Source organism: Heliangelus exortis, chromosome 13, assembly GCF_036169615.1.
Source record: "Heliangelus exortis chromosome 13, bHelExo1.hap1, whole genome shotgun sequence".
Lineage (NCBI taxonomy): Eukaryota > Metazoa > Chordata > Aves > Apodiformes > Trochilidae > Heliangelus > Heliangelus exortis.
In genome coordinates, this window is record NC_092434.1 from 1,566,028 (window position 1) to 1,585,981 (window position 19,954).

Sequence of the window (19,954 nt, forward strand, 5' to 3'; positions counted from 1 at the left end):
AGCTTCCACAGCAAGAGCTGAGATACCCAAGTGCCAAAACAACACGTGGGGACTGATGTGGTACTGGCAGAATCTACGTCTGCACACAACATTTTTCTGAGTTGGCTCCAAAATTTTCAAGTATTCTATTGGAAAAAAATTCCCCAAATGTTGCAGACCAACCGTATCACCTTGTCCAAGTTTGCACTTTGGTAAGCAGGTGATAACTCCTATCACTTGGTGTAGATCAGCAGAGGTGAGAAATAAAAAAAGATCTGGACAATATGGAAGTTGTTAGAAGAAGAAGATAATTTATTTCTCTGTGAGGGAAAAATAAATAAAATATTTAAAAAAGGAGAAATGCTGAAACCTTCATTTCCACCATTCTAAATTCACACCAGCAAAAAACCACTCCAAAGAATAAACTGCATGTTTAGTAAATTTAAATGAATGGCTATAAATTAATGCCATCTTGCTTTCCTAGCCCAAGTCACAAAAATCCTCCTCTAGCACCTCCTAAAAAGCTTAGGGGATTGTGGCAGTCACAAGTACCCTGAGGACCTCAGTGTCCCCCCTTAGGAAGTTGGTGCCTGGGGAGAGATAACCCCTCCCAAAGGCAGCTCAGCCCACCACAGCTCTGACAGCATTTACCTGTGCTGAGAGCCCCTTATCTCCTTGATACCCTATCAGCCCTGCTGAGATAGCAAAGTGGCACAATTAGTGTTAATTATCTCAGGGAAAACCTGTCCCATGGTGGTTCCTGAGATGGAGCAGGTCCGTGGCTTCTGGTCCTTCCAGCAGGGCTGGGTGGCCAGAGTGGGATTTGTGCTGCTGGATCCCATTTTTTAGTGTTGTTCATTGCGGGACTGGGTTTGGATGCAGATCCCCCAGGTAATTGGGGAGGTGGTTGAGGTGTCTCCACACCAGGGGTGGGAGAGGGCATGGAAGGCTCCTGGTTCCAGACAGGTGCACAGGCAGGACACCCCCTGGCATCACAGAGCCATTGGTCTGATGGCAAATGGCCAGGCTGATCTTGCCCGTGGTGGTCCATGGCCATAAAACACCTTGCTAGGACCTTCTGCTCCTCCCTGGGATGCCTGGGCTGAGGAGATCTGAGGCTGGTGGGAAATCAGAACTGGGAATGTGAGTCTCTCTGACACAGGGATAGTGGGGGGGTGTCTTAAGCAACAAAACCCTTGAGGTGACCCAGTCATGGATGCATCCTATAGAAGAAAAGAGGAGAAAACTTCAGTAAAGAGGAGGATTGGGTCATTTCATGCACACAGAGACTGATGTGCATCATAGCCCATCTCCATTGCCTGGGGCTGGAATGATCCAATGACTGGCTCCAAAAATTGGCTTTGTCTACACTTCTTGAGGTGAGGGTCCTCTTGTCTCCAAGCCCCAGCTCAGTCCTACAGCACAGTCAGGGATGTCCTTCCTCATCCCACGCTCTCCTGGCTTGTGTATGGATAAAGCCCCCCTGCAAAACATCCCTGAATTTATGGGTTGGCTGTGAGAGTCATCGGTGTAGCTGGCCAGAAACCTGTAAAGCAGAAAGGAAATGGGTTTGGTGGCAGAACTACAAATACTCAATAAAGCACAGCTTGTTTCACTGCTTTTTTTTTTTTTTTTTTTTTTTTTTTTTTATGTGGTTCCGTGCTGACTTTCTGTCCCCTAATTCACAGCAGAAGTGAAGCAGAGTGCAGTAGAGATTGAGCATGAATTCTTTGCACTGGGTTAATGGGAACAATTACAGAAATTTCTTCTTTTTCTTTTGCCAAGCTGTGATATGAAATCATTCGCTGGGTTCCTGTTTCTCCAGAAACAATGAGTTCTGAACCTCTTCTTGTATTTCACATCAGGGAGGTGATTAACTAAATGAGGGCCAACACTTCAGAAATCTTTTGTCTCACGCAATAATCAAGCAGCTACCAAGCACCAGGGCTCTGTGCACTTCAACTGCAACAAAACCAGCTCCATAAAACACTTTGGGGCATGTGAGCATTGATCCATCTGAGACAGCACTTCGTGTAGGAGCCAAAAATACCAAAAATACCAACTGTGGGTGGTTAGGTGTTGAGGCACTCACTGGCTTGGGAGTGAAAACCAAAGGGTCTGGTCCCTTGTCCAAGGGTCTGGTCACCATTCCCAGGAAAGGGTTGGGGGACCTGTTGTGTGATGGAGATGGACTTCAGCTGCTGAGAGCTGCCCATCAGCCACTCAGTCCATCTTCCAGGTGAAAAGGAGCCAAAGGAGGGGGGGGTGTAACTTCCAGGACCTCTTTGCCTTGTGGTTAGCGTGCTCCCAGGGATGTGCCTGGTCCCCAGCCTTTCTCCAAGGACTCTCTACATATTTTCTCCTTAAAAGAAAAATATACAAAAGAGTCCACTCAGCACGGGGTGGAATTCAGGACTCTGCCTGCTCCCTCCCGAGCACATCTGGGAGCCTTTCCCTAGCAGAGTTCAGCAGCTGCACGGCGAGGAAGGGAGGGAAGGGGGGAAAAAAGAGGGAGGGAAGGAGATTCCCTGCTCTGCCAAGGAGGAAAGTGAGGGCCAAAATGGGAATTGGATTCAGGGATATTGTGGTGGGTGGCTTCAGGTCCAAAGCTCTTCCTTCAGTGGGCTGGGAGGTGGGTGATGGGCATGGGGTATCCTGGATTTTGGACTTGAAAATTCAGTTCTGAAAGGAGCTGCTCCCTTAGAAGGTTCAGTGGGAGTTGGGGTAGCTTCTTTTAATGAGGAGTTAGGGAAGAATTCACCCTGCAGCCCTCTCTATTTTACAGTGAATCCTTATTTCACTGGGCAACCAACTGGAGTCTTCGTCTCCCTCGTTGAGATCATTCCCCCCCACCCAAAAAAAAAAAAAAAAGGAAATTATGTTTTCCTCACCATTCAGGAAAGATTCATACAAAAATAGCTGTGCAAAAGATAATCCGTTGCTAATTTAGCAGCTGAAAAAAAAGTAGAATTTTGCTTGGAGCGTTCTCCTTTTCCCCCTTTTTCTCTTTTTATTGAAATATCTGCTGAGGAAATTGTTTCATATACATAGAAACAGCCTCTCCCTGTTCCTGATGGGCAGTCAGACCATGCTCAGGGACCCCTTTAACAGTTCTTTCTTGGAGGAAGCCAATTTTTTTTTGCCTTTCCAGAGAAATGCAATAGAATTTTCACGGAGAAACTTCACGTTAAATTAATTTTTTTGACCTGATCCTAAAGAACACCATTTCCACACAGGGCAGCATGGTTCATCAATGTGCACAAAATAGACCCAAGGATTTTTTACAATCCTTTTTTTTTGCCAAGCTTACAAGTGGTGAATCAACACAACACAACACAACACAACACAAAAAAGAAGGGTGCAAGCACTACCTGGAGCTCCATCTCCACCCATTTGCCATGGACACCCATCTGCTGCCATCTCCATAGGGTTGGTTCTCCCCTCCTCCTCTTCCATGTGGCTTTTGTGGTTATTTTTACTTCCTTTTGCTTATCCCACCACCATCTCAGATGCAGCTCATGCTGACAGCACCACCCTACAAAGTCTTACCTGCTCCATCCCAAGTTGCATACCAAGGACCAAAGGGGAAGAGCATCTGTGGTCTCCCCTCATCCAGAAAACCTTAAAGGTGGAATTGTGCTTGTGCCTGATGGGCAGCAAAGCTGGAGAGGAGAACAGGCTCAAATCTGTGCTTAATGGCCAGTGTAAACATCCCCCCTCAAGCCTCTTTGCAGAGTCAGCCTCATCTCTCTGCTATTCCCACTCCCCTTTTACCACCCAACCTCCTGACCTTGCAAAAATGCATCCCTGAAGGGTCAGAGCTTGGATCTGGAGCAGATGCTGATTCCTGGGATCAGGGGTGGGTGGCCTGAGGGCTGGACAGTGCAACATTCCTGTCCAGGCTTTCTGGTTGAGATAAGGCAGCCCCACGCTGTGATTTACTCCAAGGAAGCAGAGGTTGAGTGAGTCCTGCATGTTCCCTGGCAGAAAAAAATCCTGTAGAATACAAAAAAAAAAAAGAAAAAAAATAAAAAAACAAAATAACAACCCAAAAAACCCCAAACTTTTCAATCTGTCAGTAATGGTTTGCTTTAGAAAAAAACATCTAATTAAATATAGCTGAAAGATCACTCTGGTCTGGACCACAAGCCATCCTTACAGCCTCCAAGCCCAAATGGACAAGGAACTGAGCTCATTTATATCTTTGATCAACTCTGGGGCAAATCCTATTCGTTTTCCAACCTTCTTTTGATTGGACTTCAATAGCAAAAGGGAGGTGAAGAGCAGCAACACTTCCCGGTGAGAAGACTCCCAAGTGAGAAGCTGTAATTTTAGGGCTTGGAGAGAGCCAAGTTTCAAAAAATTGATGGATCTGCCCCAGCAAGGTGAGCACACACCTGCCCAAAGCCAGAAAGCCCAAGTGCAGCTACTTTGGGCCAGCTGGGAACATGGGAGTGAATCCTAAAACAGAGGAGTGGGCTCCATCCCTCCACCCCCTCTCTGAAAGCTGGCACATCCTAAAACTGCTCTGAGAAGGAGGTTGGAGCTGCCAAGAAGAGCTGCAGGCTTTTCTGCCAAGAGGTTTGAGCCTCAGCTGCCCCCAGGCAATGTGGGGGCTCCTCGGGGCAGACACCAGCAAAAAAAAATTCCAGGATTGCAGTTGTGGGATGAAACGGGAAAGCCACAGCCAGAGTCTCTGTTCTCCCTCTCCAGGGGTTAACATCTTCCAGCAACTTGGTGAGAGGACAGCCTGGATGTCCCCACCAGCCCAGCCTGACACTTCTTTCACCTGATCCCTCGCATTCCCACCACATCCATGGAGCCTGGAGGAATGGGAGCCCCAGTCACACCAGTGTGCAATCCCTTCCCCAGTCTCCATGGAGGGAAATCTGCAGGAGGACTCCAGTCCTATAGCACATCCTCAGGGGAGGAAACGTTGATGTGGAAGCTGTGAAAAAAGCTTGGGGCTGTTCACAGTATGGTCCCTGGGACACTTGGTCCAGGTGCCACCAGCCCCTGTGACATCTTGGAGCCACCACCCAGCTCCTTTCCCAGATGCCACTGGTTCTTCCTCACAACTCCCTGGCTCGGAGCCACTTGATGGCTCAAGATCCTCACCAAGGATCTGTGTTTCCAGCACTGGTGGGTAGTGGTTGGGAAATATGTTCAGGGAGAGAGAGAGGGATGTCCAGATAAGTCTGAGTTATGACTCCACATCTAAGGTCACCCCAAGAATGTGACATCAAACCCAGGACTGGATTCTTTGAATATATAAAAAAAAAAAAAACCTTCATTGAGCACAACAGATGACTTTGGAATTTGAGCACTTACTTCTTCTTTCCCATATATTTCCTTACACAATTCCTTCTGCTTAGAACACCAAGTTCTTGACTTAGTGTTTTGGGTTGTTTTTTTTTTTAAAACAAGCTAAAAGAGGTAATACTAATAATCTGCTCCACAGCCTGCCACAGTTCCTCTCAGGATGGTGAATGGTCTTAACTCTAGCTGGGGTAGCTCACTGAAATAAATCAGGTAACAAATAGAAAACATGCAGTTTACTCAACAGTCTGCAATGAAGAAATCTTCCCCGTGGCAAAACAATAGGGTCATTGTGCTTCTCCTCTGAGCAGTGGGTAAATTCTGCTCCTTCCTTGGGGCTGTAATGAATTCAAGGCTTTTCTGCAGCAGATGCAGTTGCTGGTGGTTACACTTCTTGTGTCTGGAGTACACTAAATGCAGGACTTCATCTTCCCAGCGTGGTCAAAACTTGCAAAATAATAGAGGGGAAGGTGATTACCAGGCTGGAAGGAATCCATGCTGTTTTTTTCCCTTTTCCTACAGTTAAGTTTCTCAATAATGTGGTAGCAGCAACGCTTACAGCCAAACCAGCCCCTGACAGCCTGGTTGGATGGACACGAGTGTCCTGGCAGCAGCTCTTCTACCTGGATTATCAATATTCATGGTTGTTGGACTCTGTCCTTGGAGGTTTTCAAGGCTCAGCTGAACAAATCTGATGCAGCACTGCTGAGGGACCAGCTCTGAGCAGGAGGTTTGGCTGGAGCCTCCTGAGCTCCCTCTGGATGCTGCTGAAGCAGTGGCCTGGGGCCAGCAGGTTGCAGGGTATCAGGACATCAGAGCTGACCATTCTGCCACCAAATCACCAAATGGCCCTGGGCAAGGTGCTAAATCTTTCCTTTACTGTCATTTCCTGCTTCTGCTTGGGCTGTCTGGGCTGGACAGTCCCCTTTAGGATGGAAGGGTCAGGTAGAGGCTCCCTGGCAATAGGTAGGGGTCATCTCCAGGGGGTTCTGCTCCACCACAGGCAAGCTGTAGCTATTTGAACTCCAGAAATGGTTAAATCTGCCCCGTTGCACTTCTCCTGTGGCTCCAGCAGCAATCAGAGCTCACTGTGTGACAGAAGAGCTCAAATCCCAGCGGTGGAAATTAGGAAGTGAAAAGCCAAGAACGAGAACTAGAACAATGCCCTGAGTTTCCTCCACTGCAGCACTGAAGGAGTTTGACAGGGAGTATTCTGCTGGGCCTAAATAATTCTGAGCCTTGCTCTCAGATGGGAAATTCCACCTAAACACTCCCAATGAGCTTGTTTTGATGGGAAACATCAGCAATGGTTGGAATATAGAATAGAATAGAATAGAATAGAATAGAATAGAATAGAATAGAATAGAATAGAATAGAATAGAATAGAATAGAATAGAATAGAATAGAATAGAATAGAATAGGCTGGGTTGGAAGGGACCTCAGAGATCATCGAGTCCAACCCTTGAACAACTACTGCCACAGTCACCAGACCATGGCACTGAGTGCCATATCGAGTCGCTTTTTAAATGTCTCCAGGGACGACGAGTCCACCACCTCCCCAGGCAGCCCGTTCCAATGTCTGATCACCCTTTCTGTGAAAAAATTCTTTCTAATGTCCAATCTGAACTTCCCCCGGCACAATTTAAGACCATGCCCTCTTGTCTTACTGAGAGCTGCCTGGGAAAAGAGACCAACCCCCCCCTGGCTCCATCCTCCTTTCAGGGAGTTGTAGAGAGCAATGAGGTCTCCCCTGAGCCTCCTCTTCTTCAGGCTGAACAGCCCCAGCTCCCTCAGCCTCTCCTCATAGGATCTGTGTTCGAGTCCCTTCACCAGCCTGGTTGCCTCCTTTGGACCTGTTCGAGGACCTCAATATCCTTCTTGAACTGAGGGGCCCAGAACTGGACACAGGACTCAAGGTGTGGCCTCCCCAGGGCTGAGCACAGGGGCAGAATCCCTTCCCTGGACCTGCTGGTGACGCTGTTTCTGATCCAGGCCAGGATGCCATTGGCCTTCTTGGCCACCTGGGCACACTGCTGGCTCCTCTTCAGCTTCCTGGCAATCCAGACTCCCAGGTCCCTTTCTGCCACTCTGTGCCCAGCCTGGAGCTCCCCATGGGGTTGTTGTGGCCAAAGTGCAGGACCCGGCACTTGGCCGTGTTGAACCTCATCCCGTTGGAGTCAGCCCAACTCTCCAGTGTGTCCAGGTCCCTCTGCAGGTCCCTCTATCACCAGGGGCACGTATCATTGGATCCTGGGTTCCTAGCTTGCTGCTCCGTGGGCTCCAAACCATGGAGCAGAGCTGGGAAAAGGAAGCTGGGAAACTGGCTTTGTCCTGCATCCCCTTTTCCCAGAGCACACAGGGACTGGGTGTCATGTTGAAACTGGATGCACCTGCTAGAGGAGCTGTGTGGGGGCAGACATTAGACACCAGTTATAAATCCTTAGGCTATCAACAGGCTTTAATAAACATTTGGACAATCTTTCCTACCTCTCTGTCGTCCAAATATTTGCATCATGCAGGGCTGCTAGCCGTTTCCTGACATGCTGAGGATCTAAGAATATCCCTGGATTGTAGGTCAGTTCCAGCAGGAGGTGATGGATGGTCTTCTTGGCTGAAATAAATGGCTTTGGGAAGAAAGGAGAATAAAAAAGAAATAAAGAAATCCAAATCTCACCGTCTCCTGATAATAAATCCAGGTCAGGATGGAGTGAAACAGCTTGTGGTCATGAATGGTATTTTTAGAGAGCTTTTAGGGTCTGATCTGAAGTTCCCCAGGGTTAATGATGAACAACCCTGAGCTCAATTAGTGGATATCCTTCCCTTGGTTGCCTCTGACCACTTTGGACCAGGCTCTGGGATAAACGGTTGAAGATGCTCCTGAAAGCTCTTCCTTCCTGCAGGGCTGGAAATAACCCGAGCCAAACTTTGGATATAAAATAGGAGACAAGTTTGGCAGTTCTTCAGCCCAGAGCATCTCCCAAGCAAATAGGAGGAGGAGACCACTGCAATGCTCACAAGCTGCTTGGGAAGCATTTCGTGCAGCAGAGCTGCCAAACAGAAATAAAACATACTCTAAAAAAAAAAAAAAAAATAAAAAATAAAATAAAATTTGAAAATCTGTATTTAATGCAGAGAAAAGAAAGCAGCCTGGTCTCCTCTTTAGCAATCAATAGTGTTTAGCAGCTAATTGGGTTTAGCACTTAACAGCCCTCAACACAAAATGTGTGCTTTGTGATTAAGACGACTGTGCTAAATACCAACATTAGGAAGGTTCTGCCTGGTAATACAATTAATTTTAGTTTTCTACTCCTACAACTGGTACTTTAAAGCTCAGTATACACGATAATAAGCCGGTGGATTTTCTGATGGGGCGGCAAAGGACATAATCGACCCTCAGCTTAATTAACTTCTTCAGGTGCGAGGTGGCTTTTCCCCTGCAGCTTCAGCTGGGACTTTTTTTGTTGTCATCTTCTCAAGAAAACCACCCAACCCGGGACAGATAAATACACCACGGCTCCCTGAAGTGCTCCACTTGAGGCGGGGGTGCCATGTGGAGCTAAACCCCCGATGGAAGTTTCACTCACCCCCCCGTTAATTCCCCCACCACCACCCCGGAACCCCGATTTCTCCAGCATCTCCTCACCCCCAGCTCATCACTTCCTTCTGGGAAGCCCGAAGCTCCGACCCTTCTTTGGACAGACTAAACAACATCTGCAAAGTCGCCTCTCTCCCTTCCAGCCCTCCCTGGGAGGAAAAAGAACCGGTCCCAGATGGACAGGAGAAAGTCGGTGTCACCAGGGAAGGGCGAGCGGGGCTCCCGGGGGGTGCCCGGGGAGCAGGGATGTGGCGGGAGCATAAAGCACCTGTTGGGAGGCTATTTAGGGATTAGCCAAGTGCTGACAGACAAATTGGCAAGATTAGTAAGAGCAATCAAGGCTGTGTGGGCTCGACTTGTGAGCTGACATTAATGTGACATCACTTTCATCTGCTTTCGCCTCACACCGCAGGGCTGGTCCGCCGCATCATTAGTGCTTCTAGAGAGCAGCGCGGTCGGATGTGGGGGTTAAAGGAGATGGAGGGGGGGTCAGGGAGTGTGTGTACGTGTGTGTGTGTGTGTGCACACACGTGTGTGCTCGGGGACGGGGGACAGCCCTTTGTCCCCATCGCTTCGCTGCTCCTCACGCCGGGGCTGCCTGAACTGTTCTCACCCTGCTCTAAGGGTGAGAACCAAGCAGGGGTCGTGTGTTTAAGGGGGTCCCCGGACCCCCTGTCCTGGGGATGTGTGTTTAGGGGGGACAGCTTGCCCCCCCTTCCCAGCTGCACCCCAGCCTGGCACTTCTCCAGGGCCTACGTGGCTCTAGCAGCTCACTTTTGGGTGATGTTTTCTCCAAAGCCAGCTGCTCTGCTGGGGTTGGGGTTGTTTTTTCTTTTTTTTTTTTTCTTTTTTTTTTTTTTTTTTTTTTTTTACCTTGACAGTTCCCCTCCCCCTCCAAAATGTCACTGGAGGAAAAAAATGTTCTTCCCTAAAAAAAAAAAATTTAAAAAAATTAAAAAAAATTTGAAAAGAGGAAAAACAAAAGCATCATGGACTAAAAGCTAATTCCAGGTGCGAGAAGAGAACAAAGAAACTTCCCCGCGTTCTCGCTCAGCCCCGCGCTGAGAATTTTCCCCTTTCTGGGGGGAGCTTCGATCTCCTTCAGATATTTTCAGGGAGAAAAGCTGTTTTCAGGGTGTTTTTCTGCACCCCGTAGCCCAGGGAGACCCCCCCCTGCAGCTCTAGTGAAAACGGGGACATTATTGGGTAGGGTTTTCTCATTTTCCCGTTTTTTTCCCCTCGTTTTCTTCAATCCCTCCCCTGCTAAAGTTTCCCCCCAGTTTTATTCGCATCCCCTTTAAACGGCGATTTGTTCACGCTCCCATTTTCTTTGGGTTTCAGTCAATGAGGAATCCTAACAGTAGTAAAATATCTGAATGTACAAACCCTCCAGGTCTGCCTGGCTTCGTCGTAGAGAGGCTCCTCTCCACCGAGAGCTTTTGCCCACAAAAGGAAAGTGTTGAAAAGGAACAAGATGCCAAACTGCAGGCACGTTCGTTCCCAGAGCTCCTGGAGGGGTGTAGGGGATGGGGGGAGAAACCCTTTTGCTGCGACCCAAAGTGGATCCGTCCATGCTGGGAAATTATGGGTTGGGGAAAAAAAAAGTGGGGGGGAAGAAAAAAAAAACTGATTTTTTTAATTATCAGCAGCTCAAACGCACGAATGCAGACGGGGGTAGAAATGGTTGGAGGGGGGAAGGATAGGGATAAATTTGGAGAGGTTTTGGCTATGAAAAACAGGATGAGGTTGACCCCAAAGTTAGGCTGAAATCAAAGTAACAGGCTGATGGTTATTGCTCCCTTAAAAAAACTTCTGCATTTTTATGAAAATTGATTGATTCCTGCTTAGTTATAATTTTTTAAAGACTGGAATGATACGTGTAGATTTTTACCATTCTAAATTACCGGGTGGGGGTTTTTGTTTGGTTTGGTTTGTTGTTGGTTGGTTTTTGCTTTGCTTTGCTTTTCTTTTGAGAGGATTTCAGGTTCTGTTTAACTCCCCTCAGCAAAGAACCCCCCTGACCATGAACCATCCCATCACCTGCGGATCCCCTCCCGCACCCAAGATTCGGGGCACACGCACCCATTTGCTACCAGGACCCGGGAACCCTTCTGCAGGGTGAGGGGATGGAGGAGGTCGAGCTAAACCCCCCTTTCCCTTGCCCACCTCCAGGAGCCCGGGGCTCCTTTTCTTTGATTTCGTGGCAAAACTTTGGAGATGCTTTTCCCTGCAACCCTTCTCCATCCCTACCCGCAATCCCAAAAGCGGAGACAAAGGGTCCCAAAGGTGGTTTTCTGCTAAAAATAATTAGTATTCTTAAAAAAAAAAAAAAAATAAATATATATATATACTTATATATATATATAATTTTTTGCTCCACCCAAAAAAAACTGATTAGGTTTAAAATACCCAATTTAAACCAATCCAGCAGCAACATCCCGGGCATTCAGTGGTCTGTTTGTAATCTCAGCCTTTTTCATTAACATAAACACTACTGCAACAAAAATATACACGGCCACCTACTAAGCCAGGGAAGTCAATGAGAAGCCGGCCGCGGGTATTAAGCCTGGTTTAAGGGGCGCGGAGCAGCGAGCCACAGGGCAGAGGTTGCGTGGAAAAAACACGGGAAAATTGATGTTAAACTCGTGGTCTCCTTCGTGTCCCTGTCCCGGGAGTGGGAGTTGGATGGGCAGAGCCGTTCGTTCTCCATCAATTCTCTGCGAGAAAAGATTCGGGGAACAATAAAACCCAAATTTCCCCGACCTAAGCCAGGGGTGTTGGGTTGTGGGGTTTTTTTTTGTTTGTTTGTTTGTTTGGCGTTTTTTGGACGGAGAGTTAGGTTTGGGGTTTGTTTTTTTTTTCTTTTTTCTCCCTGTTTCACGATGGTCGGGGGGAAATTCAAGGTACCGGCCGAGGGGGTACCGGGTGGTCCCGGAGGGGACAGGAGAGGAGAGGACAGGCAGAACCTTCTCTGCCCGTGGGAGGCTTTTTCTCTCGGCTCAGCCCCGTTTTCCCTGGAAAAATTATCTTGTCTAAGTCTTACTATTGGTTTTGCAGGAAATTAATTTCCCTTTTCGTATTTGCTTTCTTCCTTGTTTGTTTTTGGGCGTGTTGGGGTTTTTTTTGTTTGTTTATTAGTTTGGTTTTTTCTTTCATGTTTCCTTTCTCTTATTCTCCCTTTTTTTCCCTTTCTCTTCCTTTTATTTTTTCCTTTTTTCCCCTCTTTTCTTCATTCTTTTTTCCTCTTTCCTTTTTCTTTCTTCCTTACTCTCTCTCCGTCTTTCCCTTTGTGCCTTTGCTCCTCTGCCCCTTTATTCCTTTTTTTCCTTGCATTTTCTCTCTTTTTTATTTTCTCTTTCCCTCCCTCTTCTCTTCTTTTCCACCTTTTCTTCTTCCTCTCTATTTTTCTTTTATCTTTATTTCTTTCTTATTTTTGTGTTTACCTCTTCTTTTGTCTGCTTCCCTGCTACTCAGTTTCCTTTGTTTTCAGGTTTTTTCTCTCTTTTCTTCTCTTTCTCTCTTTTTTTTCTCCTTAGTTCTTGTTCTTTACATCTTTTTCTTTCTCCCATTTTCTCCCCCCCTATTTTCTCTTTCTCCGTACATCGTTCTGCCTTTTTTTTCCCCCTCACTTTCTCCTTCCCTCCCTTTCTCCCCCCTCCAGGTCCATCTCTCTCTATTCCCATTTACCTATTTCAATATTTGGAGCCATTTCTCTTTACCAAACAACCCGATCCAGGGCTCCGCTCCAGCCCTGCTCTTAAACCTCTTCCCAAATGCCCTTTCCCGATGTGCCAGAGCGATTTTCACAACACGCCGGGATTTGTTTTAATTACAACAGTTTAACCTTAATCGACAGACTCCCCCCCACCTCCCACCCCACCCCTCCCCATCAACTCCGAGGCTCTGCGGGGATTTCGATGCGGTTTAAGGGCTCAGCACCGCGCCCCGACGGCATCACCGCGCCCCACGCGTGGGGGGGGAGACACGACCCACGAGGGACCGACCCCGTTTTGGTGAGGGGAGTTCTTGAGCTTTGAGTGAGGAGTTCGATCGTTTCCAAAGGAGAAACGACGGATACTGGAAGGAAAATTATTATGGTGCCACCCAAGCCCTGGGGAAGCATCTTTCCCTGCAGGTAGTCAGAAAAAAAAATAAATAAAAAAAATTTTAAAAATCCCAGGTATTTGCTCTCAGCATCTTGGGGACCAGGCGGGATTTCCCCCATGCACCGATTTTTAAGGCTGTGAGGTGGAAATAGATTTTGTGTATTTTAAGAAGTGGAATTTAGGGAAAACGAAGGGCGAGGAGCTGAGGTTGCAAAACGCGCTGGAGCGTTTTATCTTTCAGGGAGCGAGTCTGAAAAACGGAGAAACGAAACAACTTCTGGGTTCGTTATTGGGATCTTTAAGGACTTCTGCGCCACTTTCTTTTTTTTTTTTTTTTTCCCCCTCCATATTTCTTTCCCTTTCCACACACCTACATCCACCACCCCCCCCCAAAAAAAAAACCCTCAGATGCGCCGTGGGAAGGTGGATGTGCTGTTCCCGTTATCAGCCTGATTCCCCCCCCAAAAAAAAAAAAAAAAAAAGAAAGAAAGAAAAAAAAAAAAAGCAACCAGAAATCGGTTAATTTCGGGGCATAATAACCAGAGCTGCGGAAAATCTTGCCACCTTGCCTCGGGCATTTTAAATATCCACTGAGCATCTCTCCCGGGGATGCCAACCGAGCACCTTGTTCCCTGCAGAATATTTTTTCAAAGCCCCCGCCCTCCAAAAAATCGTTTATAATATTTATCTAGGGGCCGGTCGTGCCGAGGGCATCGTTTTACCACGCTCTCCTCTGTTTTTCTAAGGAGGTGGGAATGATGATTAACCAATTTTTGGTGTCTTTTAACTGTCTGAGCTGGTAACTGCAAAGTAAATGGGGTCCCGAGGCTTCAGCACCCAGTAGTGTGGCTCCAGTGCCCCCAGTAGCTGCCGGGGTTCACTAATTTAGCGAGACATCATTAAATAAGAATTCACTTATCAAAGAAATACACCTATAATAATAACGACAGAAAACAGTTTTTGTCGGGAGAGCTTCCAAGGAAAACTCTCCCCAGGTCTCTGCAAAGAGAAGAGGGGAATTTTAGTTGTTCACAGCGGGGATTTTTCACGTTGTTTGTGACCATGAGTCTCGAAACTCCCTTTATGTATTGGAGAAAGAAGGGGAGCGTGGTTTAGATACGAGATTTGTTGTAGAAATAAGGTTTAAAGACTCAGGAGGTTGCCCTGGGTCACAGGCGGTGACTGAGGAGGGGGACAGAGGGACAGAGCTTTACCTGGGGGCTGCAGGGCCGCTCTGCAGCCCAACCCCTCTCCTTGAAGCAAAGGTCCCTGAGAAACTGCCCACGGCTGGAGTATTTTTTCCCCTCCAGAGGGATGCTCCGGGGTTCCCTCCACCAAAAAACTTCTTTTGTAAACGGGGAGAACCCAATCGGTCCCTTGGGAGCTCTGTAGTAGAGACCAGAGACACAAAGCTCGCCCCCCAGGACCCCCAGATTTTCTCCCCCGTTAGGATACCTGCGGAGGTCGGTACCTCCCTGCAGGCCGCTGTCAGGGCCCCCAGGGAAGGTGCCAGCTCTCCCGGGGGGTGTCCTGTCCCTAGCATCCTCCCTCGGCAGCCGCTGTTCTTGCCGCACCCCTCCCCACGGGGGACCACCGCGTCCTGAGTGGCTCTGCCGCCGCATCCCTCTCCCTCGGGCTCTGCAGGTGACAAGGCAGAAGCGGTCTGTGCCTGGGAAACGGATGCTAGAGACCCCGGGGACATTTTCCCTGGGTGTTGGCACCTCTTCTTCCCCCGGAGCCGGGTGATGCTCCTGCCTCGGTGGTCCTGGGGACCGTCACAAAGTCCTTGCTCCCTCCCAAGAGCCCACCCGGACCCGCAGCACCGGGGACCGAGCCGGGACTCTGCACGGTGATGGAATCCGTACGAGATGTCCCCTAAATACACCTTGTGCGGCACAAGGAGGCCGAATCCTTCCCCAAATGCCGACGGGTTTATTTTCCGCGTGTTTCTATGTTTAACTTGCAGGCGAAGCCGCCAGCTTGGTTCTACTTTAGCCCGACAATATCCCTTCCCCGTGTATTTTAGCAGCCGTGCAAGAAAAATAACCCTTTCCTCCGTGATTCGGACTATTCCGTTTTAACTTCTCTCACCTCTCCGTGCAGAAGGTTTTTGTGTGACAGCCCGAAACGGGGGACCGGTGACCCTACCCTCCCCGTCCCTAAAAATGACCCGTTCTGCTTTCACCGACACACCGGGGCTATTTCGACAGGTTTGGGGTTCAAAAGTGGGAAGAAAACAACGAAAAAAAGTGCAATAAGGCTGGAAAAATAAGACCGAACCCCGGGGAAACCCCTTGGTCTCCCCAGTTTTGGGTTGGGGCACTCACTGGCCCGGCTCGGCTCTTCCAGGCTTCTCGCACCGGGAGACGTCGGGAGGTGGAGGTGATTCTAGATCTCCCAAAGATTCGTGGAATTAAAATGTTTCTCAGGCACCGCCGTCCCTATTTTACGTCCAACCCGTGACAATTTGGGTCTGGAAAAGCTGGAAACGGCTCCCCGTTTTCTCTGCCAAAAAAAAAAAAAAAAAACAAAAAAAAAAAAACAAAACACCCAAAACTGGGAGAGGTGGGGGGCAACCATTCCCGGGAGTCCTGTTTAGTTTGAGGGCATCCCTAGAGGACCGCCCCAAGGGAGAAAACTTGTCCGAGGAGGTAGAGGTGGCTCAATAATGCCAGCCTGGATTTACATATGTATTTACACCTGGATTTACACTTTTGGCCGCCTTTAAGGGCAAAGATGTTTGCCGGGAGCATCACCCGCCGGGTCCCGGCTCTGCTCTTGCTCAGCCTCTCTGGTTGTCTCGGTACCCAGGTCCTCGGGGCTGAATCTCAGCCAGATAATGAGCATCCCTCCGGGAAATATCCTACCTATCCTTCCCTCCTCAGGGTTATAAATACCCGGAGATATTTTAAAGATCTCGGTGGGAAGCGATTGTGTCTAAGTGGTAGCGCTCGGTGCTTATTATCGCTGGAACAGATTTGTATCGCAGGGGCTGGGTCCTGCCAGAAACCTCCTAAAAAATCCTGCGCTGAAGATGGCTGTAAATTCCTCTGCTGCAATATTTCATCGAAGGACGTCATGGAAAATGTGTGTGTGTGGGGGGGGGACCTTGTGGAAGGGTAGGGGGGGAAGAGGGGAGAAAAGGAAGACAAAGCAGGGGGGAAAGTGTAAGGGTTTTTTCTCTTTTTTTCTTTTTTTCTTTTTTTTCTGATCAAAGCCTGAACTTCTCACGGGGGCTGACAGCCAACCCGCACTTCCCCGAAGCTGCCTCAGGTTCTCCGGTGGTTCTGCTTCGCACCCGCTCCCAATTTCCGATTGTTTTGTGTGTGTCAGTGTTGTTTGTTTATTTGGTTTTTTTTTATTATTTGTTTGTTTGATTGTTTGTTTTGTTTTTTCTTTCCCCAAATCTCCCCCAGGTCTCTCTCTGTCCCGGGATTTGCCCTCAGACACCTCCGGCGATTCGAGGGACGGGTACCAGATTCTGGATACCACCGAGAAGGAGCCACTCACACGCGTGGGGCATCGATAAATATGTTTGAGGGGTGCGTGTGCCCCCCCCCCCCCATATACCACCTCTTCCTCGGCCTGTTCACTCCCCGCTCAAGGGACCTTCTCCTTCCTAGCCCTGAGAGTCCTTCGTTCGAACGTGTCCCTTCGGCCTTAAATAAACATTTAGGGATCAGTTTGCGGCGGATTCGGGGCCAGCGGCCACGGGAATGGCAGCGAGTTTAATAATAATAATAATAAAAAAATTAAAAAAAGCAAAAAACAGCCACCCCTTCAAAAGAAAAAACACCAAACCAACCCAAAAAACAGCCGAGGGAAAAAAGGCTGGTGCTGGGGAACCAAAAAAAAAAAAAAAAGGGGGAGGATAAGGGGGGTCCTGCGGGTGGTGTTAATGCAAAGCAGGGGCAGTGGGAAGGGGGAGATGAGGCGGTCACTCCCCTCGCCCTGGGTGGTCCGGGCTCGCAGGAACCCTCTCCGAGCAGCACCCAGCCCGCCTATAACAATACCACCTATATACATTTCCATACTCGGATTACAGCCCGGCCTGCTTGCAAAGTTGACTTCACTTAAGCAATTAGCTAGTAAAAATACCTTCGGAGCAGGAAAAGGAAGAAAGCTTGGATTTGTCTATTTTTACACAAAACACGGCCGAGTTTTGGAGAGGGAAGGGGGGTGAAATGGGTTCGGGAAGGAGCCGGTAGCGGGGCCGGTGGTGGGCGAGGGGAATATGAAGGATCGGGCCGGTAAAATGGGCTCCAAACGGTGCTGGGATTAGCGGGAATAATTGCTTTTAGATTATCTTTTATTTATTTATGTTTCCTTCTTCTGTTCTTCCCTTCCCTGAATCTCTGCCCCGCCAGGAGCTGGGAGAGAACCTGATTAAAACTACCAGCAAAAAAAGAACAGCACAAGTGAATCCCCTCCATCCTCTGGGGCCAACCCTCAGCTTCATCCCAGAAACTTTCCCGTTCTCTCCCCTCCAAAAATAAAAAACAAAAATCCAAACAAAACATAACAGGCCCATTTAAAACCTAAAAGCGCTTCTAGGGCCTGGGCTGAGCGTTTACAAAAAATAAAGCGTTTCCACCAACCCCTCTCCCCGCGTGTTTTTCACCCCTCATTCCCTCCAGGACCAGCGCGGTCCGGCCTCATCCTTCTACTACATCAAACACAGCCCGGCCCGTTTTTGAACCCCCAAATCCATTTTTTTTCTATTCACGGATTCTCTTTAAAACAATCCAACGTCTCTGCTATTCTCTATAAATCCTGATCTGCTATATTTAAATTTTTAATCTCTGCTGGCTTTAATAAATACATCGGAATCCAAATCTTCACACTCCAAAAAGATGCTGCGAGGGCGGGAAAGGGCACTCGTGCAGCGTCTGGTACCCTTCTAAAGGGAAAGGTTTGAGTTTTGGAGAGGTTTTCGGTTGGATTTTGGTTTTTTCTGCGAGATATTTTATTTCTTAGCTGCTGGTGGCGATGGTTTTGAACGTGGGTTTTAGACGAGCTCTTTGTGTTCTGTTTCGAGCTCCCTCCCCGGGAGTTCTGGGGGACAGATCGGGGAGATTCAGTCGCAGAACGATATAGAACAAAGGAAAAAAAAAATCCCAAAACAACTTAAACCTTTTCTCGGCCTCTTTCTTCTTCCCCCCCCCCCCCCTCCTCCTTGAGCAGCCGCTGTGCTCCGCACCCGGCGGCCCCGGACAGGAGGGAGCAGCGACCACCGCCTCCCCGGGCAGCCTGTGCTCCTTTTCAAGGGAAAAACTCCAGAAACAACCGTGTCCCCCCACCTTATACCCCCTCCAAAATATCCGGCCTCAGCCTGGGGTTTGCCCAGGGCTCCCCTCTCCCGCCCCCGTCCCCAAAATTCCTTCCTTGCCCCGGGAACGGGAGGGCTGATGCCTTCTGCGAAAGGAATTATTTTACAGAGAAGGAGCAGATTAGGGGAAGAGGAAGGAGAGAGGGAGGAAAAAAAGAGAAAAAAGAAAAAAGACAAGCCCCTGATGTGAAATCCCACTTGGTTGTGTCACAGATGTGACAGGCGCCCCGGAGGCTGCTCACAACTGCTCGCGAATAACGCGGAGAGAGTTTGGGAACCCGATTGGTATCTTTCTCTCTCCCCACACACACCCTTTTTTTCCAAGGTATTAAATTATCATTAAAAACTTTAAAAGCAACTCTAGGAGACGGTGAGGGTAGGGGTGGGTGTCCCTCTCTCAGCCAGACGGACCCCCATCACTGCGGCCTGCAAGAAGGGGAGGGGAGGGGAAGGGGGAGATTTTTCTTTTTTTTTTCCCCCCTTCCTTTATTCCTTTCTCCAATCTTGAAAGCGAGCAGGCTGCAGCAGCCAGAACATCTGCTCTGCTCCCAGCCAGCAGCCCTGAAATCCCAGGCTCCTACAACCCACCCTCCCACCCACCGGGAGCGCAGGTTTCCACGCGCGATCCACAAGAAGGTGACAAAGATTTCAAGCAACTTACCCTGATGAGTGAGTGACAGGTCTCTTGATGGGGCGATGCTCAAAAAGGGGTGGTTTTTTTGGGGGGGGAGGGGAGGAGGGTTAAGCGGGAGAGAAAAGGGGGTCTTTGCTCCCCTGCCTTCTTATTCTCCTTCCCTCCCACCCCTCGCGTGTGCCTGTGGCATCCGCCGGAGCTGAGCATCAAGCTCCTGGCATTCAACAGTCAGCACAGATTTATATACTACCCCCCCCAGTCAAAACCAAAACAACTCATTCTCATCCCTAAAGCAGCCCCGGAGCAGGCGAAGGGGCCGAAGCTTCTTCCTATCCCCGGCCCGGAGACGGAGGCAAAAAAAAAAGAAAAAAAAAAAAAAAAAAGGGGGGCATTTCGAGAGGCAGCAGGAGTTTTTCGCCGATTTCTTTTTATTAAAGCACCCCCGAGCCCGTGTTTACATTGCTCAGTATAAACATCCTGCCCGGGCCCGCCGAGCTTAAAAGAGCGCAACTTAGAGGGGGTTTAAAGTGGGTGAAGCTCCGCGCTGCGCGGAGGCCGCGGTCGGGCAGAGCCTGCGCTTCCTCCCTTCGCGCTGCCCGCAGCTACTGCTCCCCGGCTCGCGTGGGGAGTTTTCCAGCCTCCCCCGTGATTTTCAGCTAACTGGGGGGGGGGGGGGAAAGCAGGACAACCCCACCCCCCTCCTAGACACGCAGCGTCGCGGTCACGCGTGTCACACCCTCTTCCCCCCCAAATACATGCACTCCCCCACCACGTCGGCCAGGGATGCGTGGCGCAGCCCCCGTGTCGCGCAGGGCGGCGTGGAAAGGGCTCTTTAAAAACTGCCCAGCAGCTGGGAGCGGGGAGCGGAGGGGGGCCGGGACAGGACGGCGGAGGGGGCCGCCCGGGAGGGCGTGGGGGAACGGGTCGGGGCGGGGATCTCCTTCTCGGCTCTTACGTCTGTCAAGGAGCGGCAGACGCGGCTGCAAGAGATA

The 19,954-nt window shown here is 49.2% G+C and overlaps 1 long non-coding RNA gene across 1 annotated transcript; it reads right to left on the reverse strand.

The window, feature by feature from the left end:
- Positions 1–278: 278 nt before the first annotated feature.
- On the reverse strand, positions 279–19,345 carry LOC139801881 (uncharacterized). Its single transcript, XR_011728378.1, has 4 exons — positions 18,990–19,345; positions 7,786–7,922; positions 3,770–3,975; positions 279–1,525 (listed from the first exon to the last, which is right to left on the reverse strand). It is a non-coding gene; the product is annotated as an uncharacterized lncRNA (long non-coding RNA).
- Between the last annotated feature and the right edge of the window lie 609 nt (positions 19,346–19,954).